The sequence below is a fragment of the Lucilia sericata genome, unplaced genomic scaffold, assembly GCF_015586225.1.
Source record: "Lucilia sericata isolate MDLA Ls3-8-SP2 unplaced genomic scaffold, ASM1558622v1 Contig000678F_arrow, whole genome shotgun sequence".
Lineage (NCBI taxonomy): Eukaryota > Metazoa > Arthropoda > Insecta > Diptera > Calliphoridae > Lucilia > Lucilia sericata.
In genome coordinates this window covers 223,698-240,000 of record NW_023994682.1, presented here as the reverse complement: position 1 = coordinate 240,000, position 16,303 = coordinate 223,698, and the positions used below count along the sequence as shown (strand labels likewise).

Below are 16,303 nucleotides of genomic sequence, written 5' to 3'. Positions count from 1 at the left end.
TCCAGACTATAGACTAGACTATAGTCCAGACTACAGACTATACTATAGTCCAGACTACAGACTATACTATAGTCCAGACAAAAGACTAGAGTATTGACCAGAGTATAGACTAGACTATAGTTCAGATTATGGACTAGACTATAGTCAATACTATAGACTAGAGTATAGTCAAGACTATACTTTAGTCCAGACTATAGACCAGACAATAGACTAGACTATAGAATAGACTTTGGACTGCAGTATAGTCCAGATTGTAGACTAGGCTAAATTAGTATAGACTAGACTATATAATTATAATTTTCTCGAAATTTCCAACCTCCAGTCCACTGTGAACAAACCAACTCACAGACTTAAAAATGTAACGCTCATTTAAGTGTAATTCAAGGGATTTATGGTGTAGGTTAGTTATGCGAAACGAACGAAACACAAAACAATTCACACGAATAAAAAGCCAAAACCGTCAACAGTAGCAGCAGATACTACAAACGTTATCAGAAACGAGTCAAGAGAGTCGGAAAACGAAGTAATGTAAATAAATTACCATAAAATACACTGATACGCTGGCCGCAATCTGAGTTATGCACAAACAGAAGTTAGGGGCAGTAGAGGGAGGGTGCAGCAAACGATTAGAGAAGTTAAAGGCAGTCAGTGTGAATGACAGACAACTTTGGCGTTGACAATGTACAAAAAAAGCTATGGTGGCGACGACGCAGTTAAAGCAGATCACTCTTTAGAAACGTTAAAGTTAGTAGCAACGTTAGCAACAACAAACTGTAGGAAAAATTCTACAACAAAAACACCATAAAAATATAACAACAATGTATAAACAATATTTAAATACAGAAAAAAAAAAATAACTTTGACGATGGCGATCAGATCAGCAACATTCATTATGATGACGATCATTATGATGTTAACTTGTTCATCATCGTCAAACTGTGAAAACAATGTTGTTGTAGCGACGACAAGTGGCCCGAAGGTTAAACCAGTTGTGGGTGGGGAAGGAATAATGACAATGAACAACAAGAAGAAAAAAAGAAACACAAATATCAAACACTATAACAAACGGACCACTAGAAATGAATGATACACGTTCTTTGGGTTTGTTGATATCAATGTCTGTCTGTCAGTTCGTCAGCTCGTCTAGTTGACTGTTTGTTTGTATAGTTTGTTGATTTGTTGGTCTCAATGTCTCAATAAATTGTCAAAATCTGGCATTAGTCGTTGTCGTTGTTGTAGTTGCTATAGCACCGTCTGTCGGTCGGTCTTTTTGGAAAAGATAAAGTCGCTATAGCCATAACAAATATAACCACAACTCTCAATATTCTATACTTAATACTTATACAATGTTGTAGAGAGTTAAGGGAGCGTCATCGCCACATAAAAACCATTAAAAAAAAGATATTTATTTTTCTTTTCTGTTTAAAATTTCGTTGAATTTTGAGTAAATTGAACAGACATTAAAAAATATATGTATTTTGTTTATAGAGCATTAAATATGCTGGGCTATGGACGTTGGAAAAAATATCCACTATAATAATAACAATAACAAAATGTATGAGCAAAATATATATGTATTTGATTGTTATTATTGTTGTTGTTATACATTTAAAACAATTTAGCAAATGTCAACTTAATATTTAAACCTTACCAGATGTTTTATGAACAACTAACTGTGACTACATACTAGTCCTTAATAATGATAACTTTAAAATAATAGTGAAGGAAGTAGTATAGTTCAGATTCTATGAAGAACTATGAAGTAGACTAAAGTTCCCAATATAGAATAGATTATAGACTAGACTTTAGACTATACAATAGACTACAGACTAGCCTATATACTAGACTACAGACTAGACTATAGACTACACTATAGACTACACAATAGACTAGATTATAGATTAGACTATATACTATACTATATACTAGACTATAGACTGACTATAGACTAGACTATAGACTAAATTATAAGCTAGAATATAGACTAGACTTTAGACTAGACTATAAACTAGACTATAGACTAGACTATGGACTAGACTAGTCTATAGACTAGACTATAGACTATACTATAGACAAGACTATAGACTAAACTATAGACTAGACTATAGACTAGACTATAGACTAGACTATAGACTAGACTATAGACTAGACTATAGACTAGACTATAGACTAGACTATAGACTAGACTATAGACTAGACTATAGACTAGACTATAGACTAGACTATAGACTAGACTATAGTCTAGACGATAGACTAGACCATAAACTAGACTATAAAATAGACTATAGACTAGACTATAGACGAGACTATAGACTAGATTATAGACTAGACTATAGACTATACTATATACTAGATTATAGACTATACTATAAACTAGACCAGAATATAGACTAGACTATAGACTAGACTATACACTAGACTATAGACCAGACTATAGACTAGACTATAGACTAGACTATAGACTAGACTATAAACTAGACTATAGACTAGACTATAGACTAGACTATAAACTAGACTATAGACTAGACTATAGACTAGACTATAGACTAGACTATAGACTAGACTATAGACTAGACTATAGACTAGACTATAGACTAGACTATAGACTAGACTATAGACTAGACTATAGACTAGACTATAGACTAGACTATAGACTAGACTATAGACTAGACTATAGACTAGACTATAGACTAGACTATAGACTAGACTATAGACTAGACTATAGACTAGACTATAGACTAGACTATAGACTAGACTATAGACTAGACTATAGACTAGACTATAGACTAGACTATAGACTAGACTATAGACTAGACTATAGACTAGACTATAGACTAGACTATAGACTAGACTATAGACTAGACTATAGACTAGACTAGACTATAGACTAGACTATAGACTAGACTATAGACTAGACTATAGACTAGACTATAGACTAGACTATAGACTAGACTATAGACTAGACTATAGACTAGACTATAGACTAGACTATAGACTAGACTATAGACTAGACTATAGACTAGACTAGACTAGACTATAGACTAGACTATAGACTAGACTATAGACTAGACTATAGACTAGACTATAGACTAGACTATAGACTAGACTATAGACTAGACTATAGACTAGACTATAGACTAGACTATAGACTAGACTATAGACTAGACTATAGACTAGACTATAGACTAGACTATAGACTAGACTATAGACTAGACTATAGACTAGACTATAGACTATAGACTAGACTATAGACTAGACTATAGACTAGACTATAGACTAGACTATAGACTAGACTATAGACTAGACTATAGACTAGACTATAGACTAGACTATAGATTAGACTACAGAGTAGACTATAGACTGGAATATAGACTAGATTATAGACTAACTATAGACAAGTCTCTAGAATAAACAATAGAATATAAACTAAACTATAAACTAGACTATACTTTAGTCTTTACTATAGGCTAGACTAAAGTGTTGATTATACACTAGATTATAGTCCTAATTTTAGACTAGAGTATTGTCATGACTATAATCTAGACTATATTTCTGACACTAGACTCAACTATAATCCGAACTAAAGTCTAAACTATAGAAAATACTAGATTACAATATAAATAAAACTTTTTTATAAAACCATCGACTACACATCTGGCATCACCCATTCCCTAGCAGCAACAACCACTGAGTCAAAAGCTTACAAACTACATAAATATTTCTGAAAAATAAATAACCCAAATGGCAAATTTTTTTTATAAAGCTTAATCAAATACCACTAAACAGCTCCTGGTCATACGTTTTTAACAATAAACAGAAAAAAAACGAACAAAGTGGATGAATGTACAACGTAAGAAATGATAAATCCAAAATGTTAATAAACTAAATAGTGGCAGCAATATGTTGATCTTGTTGTTGTTTTATGTGCAAATATGTATAAATAAAAAAGTTTTTATTTTTTTTTTTTTTTTTGTTATTTTAACAGCTACTGTTGACTTTGAACATGATTCACAATATAGAAAGAGTCAAGCAAGACACTATTAGCAACAACTACATTCTATAAGGGGACAGTGGGGTCGAAAGTTAAATTAGAGGAGAATTAATAAAACATCTCGACCTTCATGTAGAAGAATGTAGCTTAAAATTATAGTCCACACTATAGACCAGATTATAGACTAGGCCATAGCAGATACTATAGACCAGACTATAGACTAGACTACAGTACAGACTATAGTCCAGACTATAGACTTGACTATAGACTTGACTATAGTCCAGACTATAAACTAGACTATAGTCCAGACTATAGACTAGACTATAGTCCAGACTATAGATTGGACTATAGTCCAGACTATAGACTAGACTATAGACTAGACTGTAGACTAGACTATAGACCAGAACTTTACTCTAGTCCAGAGTATAGACTAGACTCTAGTCCAGACTATGGACTAGACTCTAGTCCAGACTATAGACTAGACTCTAGTCCAGACTATAGACTAGACTCTAGTCCAGACTATAGACTAGACTGTAGTCGAGACTATAGACTAGACTATAGTCCAGACTATAGACTAGACTATAGTCCAGACTATAGACTAGACTATAGTCCAGACTATAGACTAGACTATAGTCCAGACTATAGACTAGACTATAGTCCTTACTATAGACTAGACTATAGTCCTTACTATAGACTAGACTATAGTCCTTACTATAGACTATAGTCCTTATTATAGACTAGACTATAGTCCTTACTATTGACTAGACTATAGTCCTTACTATTGACTAGACTATAGTCCTTACTATTGACTAGACTATAGTCCTTACTATTGACTAGACTATAGTCCTTACTATTGACTAGACTATAGTCCAGACTATAGACTAGACTCTAGGCCAGACTATAGACTAGACTCTAGGCCAGACTATAGACTAGACTCTAGTCCAGACTATAGAGTAGACTATGGTCCAGACTATAGACTATAGTCCTTACTATAGACTAGACTATAGTCCTTACTATAGACTAGACTATAGTCCTTACTATAGACTAGACTATAGTCCTTACTATAGACTAGACTATAGTCCTTACTATAGACTAGACTATAGTCCTTACTATAGACTAGACTATAGTCCTTACTATAGACTAGACTATAGTCCTTACTATAGACTAGACTATAGTCCTTACTATAGACTAGACTATAGTCCTTACTATAGACTAGACTATAGTCCTTACTATAGACTAGACTATAGTCCTTACTATAGACTAGACTATAGTCCTTACTATAGACTAGACTATAGTCCTTACTATAGACTAGACTATAGTCCTTACTATAGACTAGACTATAGTCCTTACTATAGACTAGACTATAGTCCTTACTATAGACTAGACTATAGTCCTTACTATAGACTAGACTATAGTCCTTACTACAGACTAGACTATAGTCCTTACTATAGACTAGACTATAGTCCTTACTATAGATTAGACTATAGTCCTTACTATAGACTAGACTATAGTCCTTACTATAGACTAGACTATAGTCCAGACTATGGACTAGACAATAGTCCACACTATAGACTAGACTATAGACCAGAACTAGACTCTAGCCCAGAGTATAGACTAGACTCTAGTCCAGAATATAGACTAGACTCTAGTCCAGACTATAGACTAGACTCTAGTCCAGACTATAGACTAGACTCTAGTCCAGACTGTAGACTAGACTCTAGGCCAGACTATAGACTAGACCCTATGCCAGACTATAGACTAGACTCTAGTCCAGACTATAGACTAGACTCTAGTCCAGACTATAGAGTAGACTGTGGTCCAGACTATAGGCTAGACTATAGTCCTTACTATAGACTATAGTCCTTACTATAGATTAGACTATAGTCCTTACTATAGACTAGACTATAGTCCTTACTATAGACTAGACTATAGTCCTTACTATAGACTATAGTCCTTATTATAGACTAGACTATAGTCCTTACTATAGACTATAGTCCTTACTATTGACTAGACCAACGGTTCCCAAATGGGGGTCCGCGGACCCCTAGTGGTCCGTTGTAAAATCCTAGGGGGTCCGCGAAGACGAACAAAAAAAACCATGAATAAACAATATTTTGCTTTTATATGTATGTACAAATATCTCCTATTTTTGTGCAATAATCCCAAATTTTTTGTTGACTTTTTGAATTTTATTTTTTCGGTTGTTTATCAGGAAGAAGCTAGGCCCTACAAATTTATTGTATAACTTTTATAAAGTAAAGTATTGCGTGATTTGTAATTTTTATTTCCTGTATATGTACTGAAATAATGGTTTTTATTTCAGACAAATAATACTCTGCCTTACAATTAAATTAAGGATACTGGTATTCCGGAGTATGAAGTTCAATTCAAAGACAAGCTTATTACAGATTTAAATCAAATTGTAAGCAAAAGTGTTCTCGTTTGAAAGGACTAAAATTATATATTTCCAAAACAGAGGTGACTCTTTATGCATCTCTTTATAAATATTCCAATCCGACGTGATACACAGATTTTAACTTGATTTTGTCGACCAATACATATTATTAAATTAACATCAGAAAATCCATAGCGTTTCGCGTAAATATTTAGCCAAAAACCATGAAGTAAAATAATTCGTTGGTATTTTAAAATTAAAATTTAAGTTCCAAATTCACAGTACTTTAACAAAGAGTTCAAATCATATATTATGCGGATAACGCATTCCGCAACAACATAGAAGAAGTCCAACTTTCTTATATTATTTTCGCGAAAACTTAGCTCACTTACTCAGTTCACCCTTTGCAATCGCAACAAATTTTTGAAACGTGACTCCTTAAGCACATGTGACAATATTTGATAAAGAAACCTTTTCGCTACCTTAAAGAAAAATGAACATGAAAGATCTCACGATTATAAAATTAAACATCATGTTAACATATCAACAAAGAAGTCATTCTATCTTCAAAACATGCAATTGAAAACCTATCTGAAATATGACATCTCTACATTTATTAGACCTAGGGATTAATGAACTAGGTCAATTTTCGGATGGACAATTATTTAGAACAATAAGATATCAAAATATGTATGGGGGTCCGCGAAATTAAATAAGTTCTTCAAGGGGTCCGCGAAGTAAAAATCGGTGGGAACCGCTGGACTAGACTATAGTCCTTACTATTGACTAGACTATAGTCCTTACTATTGACTAGACTATAGTCCAGACTATAGACTAGACTCTAGGCCAGACTATAGACTAGACTCTAGGCCAGACTATAGACTAGACTCTAGTCCAGACTATAGAGTAGACTGTGGTCCAGACTATAGACTATAGTCCTTACTATAGACTAGACTATAGTCCTTACTATAGACTAGACTATAGTCCTTACTATAGACTAGACTATAGTCCTTACTATAGACTAGACTATAGTCCAGACTATAGACTAGACTATAGTCCTTACTATAGACTAGACTATAGTCCTTACTATAGACTAGACTCTAGTCCAGACTATAGACTAGACTCTAGTCCAGACTATAGACTAGACTCTAGTCCAGACTGTAGACTAGACTCTAGGCCAGACTATAGACTAGACCCTATGCCAGACTATAGACTAGACTCTAGTCCAGACTATAGACTAGACTCTAGTCCAGACTATAGAGTAGACTGTGGTCCAGACTATAGGCTAGACTATAGTCCTTACTATAGATTAGACTATAGTCCTTACTATAGACTAGACTATAGTCCTTACTATAGACTAGACTATAGTCCTTACTATAGACTAGACTATAGTCCTTACTATAGACTAGACTATAGTCCTTACTATAGACTAGACTATAGTCCAGACTATGGACTAGACTATAGTCCACACTATAGACTAGACTGTAGTCCACTACTTTACTCTAGTCCAGAGTATAGACTAGACTATAGTCCAGACTATAGACTAGACTATAGTCCAGACTATAGACTAGACTATAGTAGAGAATATAGACTAGACTATAGTCCAGAAGACAGACTAGACTATAGTCTAGACTATAGACTAGACTGTAGTGCATACTATATACTGTAGTCCATACTATAGACTAGACTGTAGTTTAGATTATAGTCTAGACTGTGGTCCAAATTATAGACTTGATTATAGTCAGTCAAAAAATTCGACTATAGAAGTGTTTTAAATTTCTCTTCTAATGCATTTCTGGTTTCAAAATTAAAAATTTTTGAGCAGCAATTTAAAAAAACAGCCCCACTGTATGTTGCTGGGGACACAACAATGAGTATTAGTTTAGTTGTTGGCTGTTAGCTGGATGGATGGATGGCTAAATGACTTTAGTTGTTGCTGCTGATAATGCTGCTTCTGCTAGCTACTTGCTTCACTGACTAACAAACAAACTAAGTAGTACGATAGGTAGCCAGCTGCTGGCCGACTAACTGAATGGCTGGCCAAAGGTATCAGTAGATAGATAATAAATGAACTACTACAACTACTGCTGCGGCAGCAAAAAAAAAAAAAAAACTTAACAGCTGTTGCTGCTATTTTTTTTTCTTTGTTTTTGCTAACTTTGCTCTCTGCTGTTTATTTTGTTATCTATTCTATTGTTGTAAAGACCAGCTAAAATCACGCTCTCCTGCTTTTTGCTGCTGTATGATAGTGTGTGTATGTGTTTGAGTGTTTGTCATGGATGTAGTATTCCCCCAGAGCTCACCACCCATTATGGGGCTACGCAGCTTTTTGGGAAGCAAAATAAACTTTAGTTTATCCAAGACCGTGTATGTTGACCAACGCCGCCGAAATAAACGCCGCTAGTCGTGTGATCGAGAAAAAAAGTCGAAAAAAAAGAAAACGAAAATCGCTAAAAAAAATTGTTGTTGTTGTCGTTAAACAAGAATTTATTTACTACGTTGACGTCGTCGCTCACAACGTAATTTTTAATAGTTACAGCAACAACTACAACAACAAACTGTTGCTGTGCCCTAACGCCACCATCACGTTTTTTCAACAGTCCCCCCCCCCATTGAAAACCCCACCAACTCCCTCCCACTTCCACCAACACAAAATATCTGTTAAAATACTCTTGTTTAACGTTTCTTTTTTTTTGCAATAACAAAATACAACAACAGTTTAAAATAATAATAAAAACACAAAAAATAAAATAAAGATTAAAAGTAAATGCCGCGTTATTGTCGTGTGGTTTGCATACTATATGACGACGGGTCTTAACGAGTTTTTTTTTGTCTAAATTTTCGATTTTTCAGTTTTGTTTTGCTTTCAGTTTTTGTTTTTAAATCACAAAAAAGAGCAGCAGCACATTTTTGATTAATTTTTATTGTCTTATGTTTTGTTGTTATTGTCAAAATGCACTCGCGAGAGGAAAGTGTTTATAAATTGATAAAAATTTAAACAAAAAAATCTTAACAACTATAACAATAATAATAAATTTTAAAACAAAAAAAAAACTTGCGCAACACAACAATAATTTTTATTTTACCTCGTGTTTATTGTTGTTGTTTAATTTCAAAAGCGATTTAAAACGACAGGCGAATTAACCCAAAATAAACCGACTAAACGTGCGCGCGTTGCTACAGCTCCTTAAGAAAGGGCAGGGTTCTCGGTTTAACATTTAAGAAAAGTGTAACGATTAACGAACTTTTTATTTAAACAAAAATAAAATTATTTTACGAAATTCAAACAAATTATAAACGAACGAGATCAGCTGTTATTGTTGTTTTTATAGAACATTTAACAACATTTTCAAAATTTGGTTACACAAACCAATACTGTAAAGAAATAGGTAAATTTTGAATAAAAAATTTTCATATTAATATTTATTTTTTAAAATTTTATTAAGAATTTAATAAGAAACTTTTTCTATAGGAAATGAAGTCATAATCTGAGTGCTTTTTCTGTAGAAAAATCGAAGTACTTTTTCTATAGTGAAAGTAGTCAAAATCGGTGTACGTTTTCTATAGGAAAAGTAGTCCGAATAGGAGTACTTTTTCTATAGGAAAAGTAGTCAGAATCGGAGTACTTTTTCTATAAGGAAAGTAGTTAGAATCGAAGTTCTTTTTCTATAGGAAAAGTAGTTAGAAACTGAAAAGGAAAAGTAGTCAGAATTGTAGTACTTTTTCTGTATTAAAAGTAGTCAGAATCTGGGCGCTTTTTCTACAGGAAAAGTAGTCAGAACCGGAGTACTTTTTCTATAGGATAAGTAGTCAGAATCGAAGTACTTTTTCTATAGTAAAAGTAGTCAGAATCGGAGTACGTTTTCTATAGGAAAAGTAGTCAAAATCGGAGTACGTTTTCTATAGGAAAAGTAATCCGAATAGGAGTACTTTTTCTATAGGAAAAGTAGTCAGAATCGGAGTACTTTTTCTATAAGGAAAGTAGTCAGAATCGAAGTTCTTTTTCTATAGGAAAAGTAGTTAGAATCTGAGTGCTTTTTCTATAGGAAAAGTTGTCCGAATCGGAGTACTTTTTTTATAGGAAAAGTTGTCCGAATCGGAGTACTTTTTCTATAGGAAAAGTTGTCCGAATCGGAGTACTTTTTCTATAGGAAAAGTTGTCCGAATCGGAGTACTTTTTCTATAGGAAAAGTTGTCCGAATCGGAGTACTTTTTCTATAGGAAAAGTTGTCCGAATCGGAGTACTTTTTCTATAGGAAAAGTTGTCCGAATCGGAGTACTTTTTCTATAGGAAAAGTTTTCCGAATCGGAGTACTTTTTCTATAGGAAAAGTTGTCCGAATCGGAGTACTTTTTCTATAGGAAAAGTTGTCCGAATCGGAGTACTTTTTCTATAGGAAAAGTTGTCCGAATCGGAGTACTTTTTCTATAGGAAAAGTTGTCCGAATCGGAGTACTTTTTCTATAGGAAAAGTTGTCCGAATCGGAGTACTTTTTCTATAGGAAAAGTTGTCCGAATCGGAGTACTTTTTCTATAGGAAAAGTTGTCCGAATCGGAGTACTTTTTCTATAGGAAAAGTTGTCCGAATCGGAGTACTTTTTCTATAGGAAAAGTTTTCCGAATCGGAGTACTTTTTCTATAGGAAAAGTTGTCCGAATCGGAGTACTTTTTCTATAGGAAAAGTTGTCCGAATCGGAGTACTTTTTCTATAGGAAAAGTTGTCCGAATCGGAGTACTTTTTCTATAGGAAAAGTTGTCCGAATCGGAGTACTTTTTCTATAGGAAAAGTTGTCCGAATCGGAGTACTTTTTCTATAGGAAAAGTTGTCCGAATCGGAGTACTTTTTCTATAGGAAAAGTTGTCCGAATCGGAGTACTTTTTCTATAGGAAAAGTTGTCCGAATCGGAGTACTTTTTCTATAGGAAAAGTTGTCCGAATCGGAGTACTTTTTCTATAGGAAAAGTTGTCCGAATCGGAGTACTTTTTCTATAGGAAAAGTTGTCCGAATCGGAGTACTTTTTCTATAGGAAAAGTTGTCCGAATCGGAGTACTTTTTCTATAGGAAAAGTTGTCCGAATCGGAGTACTTTTTCTATAGGAAAAGTTGTCCGAATCGGAGTACTTTTTCTATAGGAAAAGTAGTCAGAATCGGAGTACTTTTCTATAGGAAAAGTAGTCAGAATCGGAGTACTTTTCTATAGGAAAAGTAGTCAGAATCAAAGTACTTTTTCTATAGGAAAAGTAGTCAGAATCGGAGTGCTTTTTCTATAGAAAAAGTAGTCAGAATCGGAAAACTTTTTCTATATTGAAAGTAGTCAGAATGTGAGTGCTTTTTCTGTAGGAAAAGTAGTCGGAATGTGGGTACTTTTTCTTTTTGAAAAGTAGTCAGTATCTGAGTGCTTTTTCTATAGGAAAAGTAGTCAGAATTTTAACACTTTTTCCAAAGGCAAGTTATTCAAAATTTTGTATTTTTGTAGCATAAAAAGTATTTAGAATCCGAGTACCTTTTTCAGAAGCTTGAATTTTATTATAACTTTCGTACTTTTTTTCTATTCTATGATTACTCATCATTAAGTTTATTCCAAAGATTTTAAATTATTCTATCGATCGATAAACTATACATTAAAATGTTTGTTTTATAACTAGATTTTTTTTTAATAGGCACATTTTAATGTCACACGTTTTTTTGTAGAACGACAGCAAATTACATGATTTTATTTCAGTTATTCAGGGCCTTGTCAAAACAAAAACGTGTGACATATAAAATTCGCTATAAAATGTTGAAATAAGTAATAAAACAATTTGTTAATGAATTTATCAGAAATCTTAAATAAAAAAACAAAAAGGTTTATATAAGTAAATTTGAGAATTCAAAAAAGGCCTATGTGTAAGCTTTAAAGTACTTTTTTTTAAATAAAGTACTATTAAGTACTTTTTTATAAGAAAATTTGTCAAAATGGAAGTACTTTCTCTAAAGGCAAATTATTCAAAATTCTAGTACTTCTAGAAAAGAAGTTTATCACATCTGAGTTCTATTTTCAAAAGGTAAAGTTATTAGAATGTGAGTACTTTTTCTATAGGAAAAATAATCAGAATCTCAGTACTATTTATAGCAAAAATGTAGTCACACATTGTGTCCATTTTATAACTAAATGCTGTCAAAATCTAAAAATATTTTTATAAAATTATCAAAGTACCTTTATTTGTAAACAAAGTAATCAAGAGTATGATTACTGATTTCTATTTTTAAAATCTTTAATAATACTATAAACTAAACTACATCACTCTAATTACTTAAAGGCCGTTACAAATTTCAGTTACATCATAATTCAATAGTCTACAATATCAATCTAATAGTGCAATTCATCTTAAACTAATCCATCAAATTTAACTCTAATTTACTTGCTTTATTAAACAAAAATAAAAACAAACTGTTGTCAAGTTACAATTTTTTTTTTAATTTTATAAATTCAATAGGAAGTCATTAAGACTGAAAATTCCTCTAATATTGCCAGTGCACATTGATACGAGAGTTATTATAAGCAATTTGTTCTTTGGAACACAACTCAAATGGGCTGGTCATCTTATATTATTGAATTTATATTATATATATTTTACGTATTGACGACGTAAATTGTTTATACACATTTGGATTTAATTATTTTACGTGTATTGAGAGAAGTATTATCAATTTATGAAAAAAAAAAAATTAAACAATACATTTCCTATTACACATATGAAATATTTATAGGGGGAATTTGGAGTGGTGTTTCTTGGGAATGTAATTATTTCAAGCATTTTTTCTCGAATTTCAATTAGTGGACTTAAACTGTGTTTTTAGAAAAAAAAAGTTTAAGTACTTTTTCCACTATTTCTAAAGGAAAAATGTACAATCTGAGAACTTTTTCTAAAGGAAAACTGTAGTCAGAATCGGAGTACTTTTTCTATAGGAAAAGTTGTCCGAATCGGAGTACTTTTTCTTTAGAAAAAGCTGTCCGAAACGGAGTACTTTTTCTATAGGAAAAGTAGTCTGAATCGGAGTATTTTTTGTATAAGAAAAGTTGTCCGAATCGGAGTATTTTTTCTATACGAAAAGTTGTCCGAATCGGAGTATTTTTTCTATAGGAAAAGTTGTCCGAATCGGAGTACTTTTTCTATAGGAAAAGTTGTCCGAATCGGAGTACTTTTTCTATAGGAAAAGTTGTCCGAATCGGAGTACTTTTTCTATAGGAAAAGTTGTCCGAATCGGAGTACTTTTTCTATAGGAAAAGTTGTCCGAATCGGAGTACTTTTTCTATAGGAAAAGTTGTCCGAATCGGAGTACTTTTTCTATAGGAAAAGTTGTCCGAATCGGAGTACTTTTTCTATAGGAAAAGTTGTCCGAATCGGAGTACTTTTTCGATAGGGAAAGTTGTTCGAACCGAAGTACTTTTTCGATAGGGAAAGTTGTTCGAACCGAAGTACTTTTTCTATAAGAAAAGTTTTTCGAATCGAAGTACTTTTTCTATAGGAAAAGTCCGAATCGTAGTACTTTTTCTATAGGAAAAGTTGTCGGAATCGGAGTACTTTTTCTATAGGAAAAGTTGTCCGAATCGGAGTACTTTTTCTATAGGAAAAGTTGTCCGAATCGGAGTACTTTTTCTACAGGAAAAGTTGTCCGAATCGGAGTACTTTTTCTATAGGAAAAGTTGTCCGAATCGGAGTACTTTTTCTATAGGAAAAGTTGTCCGAATCGGAATACTTTTTCTATAGGAAAAGTTGTCCGAATCGGAATACTTTTTTTATAGGAAAAGTTGTCCGAATTGGAGTACTTTTTTTATAGGAAAAGTTGTCCGAATTGGAGTACTTTTTCTATAGTAAAAGTTGTCCGAATTGGAGTACTTTTTCTATAGGAAAAGTTGTCCGATTTGGAGTACTTTTTCTATAGGAAAAGTTGTCCGAGTTGGAGTACTTTTTCTATAGGAAAAGTTGTCCGATTTGGAGTACTTTTTCTATAGGAAAAGTTGTCCGATTTGGAGTACTTTTTCTATAGGAAAAGTTGTCCGATTTGGAGTACTTTTTCTATAGGAAAAGTTGTCCGAATCAGAGTACTTTTTTATAGGAAAAGTTATCCGAATCGGAGTACTTTTTCTATAGGAAACGTCGTCCGAATCGGATTATTTTTTCCTATAGGAAAAGTTGTCGGAATCGGATTATTTTTTCCTATAGGAAAAGTTGTCGGAATCGGAGTACATTTTATGTAGGAAAAGTTGTCAGAATCGGAGTACATAATCTATATGAAGAGTAGTCAGAATCGGAGTACTATTTCTATAGGAAAAGTTGTCCGAATCGGAGTACTTTTTCTATAGGAAAAGTTGTCCGAATCGGAGTACTTTTTCTATAGGAAAAGTTGTCCGAATCGGAGTACTTTTTCTATAGGAAAAGTTGTCCGAATCGGAGTACTTCTTCTATAGGAAAAGTTGTCCGAATCGGAGTACTTCTTCTATAGGAGAAGTTGTCCGAATCGGAGTACTTTTTCTTTAGGAAAAGTTGGCCGAATCGGAGTACTTCTTCTTTATGAAAAGTTGTCCGAATCGGAGTACTTTTACTGTAGGAAAAGTTGTCTGCATCGGAGTACTTTTTCTATAGGAAAAGTTGTCCGAATCAGAGTCCTTTTTCTATAGGAAAAGTTATCCGCATCGGAGTACTTTTTCTATAGGAAAAGTTGTCCGAATCAGAGTACTTTTTCTATAGGAAAAGTTATCCGCATCGGAGTACTTTTTCTATAGGAAAAGTTGTCCGAATCGGAGTACTTTTTCTATAGGAAAAGTTGTCCGAATCGGAGTACTTTTTCTATAGGAAAAGTTGTCCGAATCGGAGTACTTTTTCTATAGGAAAAGTTGTCCGAATCGGAGTACTTTTTCTATAGGAAAAGTTGTCCGAATCGGAGTACTTTTTCTATAGGAAAAGTTGTCCGAATCGGAGTACTTTTTCTATAGGAAAAGTTGTCCGAATCGGAGTACTTTTTCTATAGGAAAAGTTGTCCGAATCGGAGTACTTTTTCTATAGGAAAAGTTGTCCGAATCGAAGTACTTTTTCTATAAGAAAAGTTGTCCTAATCGGAGTACTTTTTCTATAGGAAAAGTTGTCCGAATCGGTGTACTTTTTCTATATTAAAAGTTGTCCGACTCGGTGTACTTTTTCTATATTAAAAGTTGTCCGAATCGGAGTACTTTTTCTATAGGAAAAGTGGCCAGAATTGGACTTACTTTTTCTTTAGGACAAGTAGCCAGAATCGAAGTACATTTTCTACAGTAAAGTAGCCAGAATCTGAGTACTTTTTCTTTAGAAAAAGTTGCCAGGCTCTGAGTACTTTTTCTAGAGAATTTTTCTACAGGAAAAGTAGTCAAAATCTGTTTACTCTAGCAACAATATTTCAAAGACCAATTACTCTAAATTAATCACATGTAGTTAAACTTTAACCCTCAAAATTGTATAAACCCATTACAAACTCAGAACGACCTTAATTAATCACTTTGTCATTAAACATTGAATTAAAATTTTCCCCCCTTTTGAAATTTCCCAATAATCATTACAAAATTCTTAATAAAACCAAACCAACAACTTCAATATTAACTATCATTACAAAAATTCTTACAACTTACAATTGCAGCAGACTTCTCACAGAAGTAGAAGAGTAGCAGAGAGTGGGGGTTTTAAGAAGTAGGAAATAAATAATAACAAAAAAATTAAACTGATCACATTTGTGTCTTTAACTTCAATTATAAAATCAATTGATTTTGTTGTTTTCATTCAATTTTTACATAAACAAAAATTGATCAAAATCCACTTTAAAGTAAAAATCAATAAACATCAATGTCTCAAAAAGTGGCTGCTGCTGCTTGCGTGTCTCTCGCTCACTTTTTGATTGTTTTGGCGT

At 33.1% G+C, this 16,303-nt stretch overlaps 1 long non-coding RNA gene across 5 annotated transcripts in view; it reads left to right on the top strand.

The window, feature by feature from the left end:
• The first annotated feature begins 8,749 nt into the window (after positions 1–8,749).
• The window catches only part of LOC119607226, a 55,055-nt gene continuing 47,501 nt past the window's right edge, over positions 8,750–16,303 (top strand). For all 5 annotated transcript variants that reach the window (XR_005231723.1, XR_005231722.1, XR_005231720.1 and 2 more), the window contains exons 1-2: positions 8,750–8,905; positions 9,240–9,775. This is a non-coding gene — a long non-coding RNA (uncharacterized LOC119607226). The remainder of the gene's footprint in view (positions 8,906–9,239; positions 9,776–16,303) is intronic.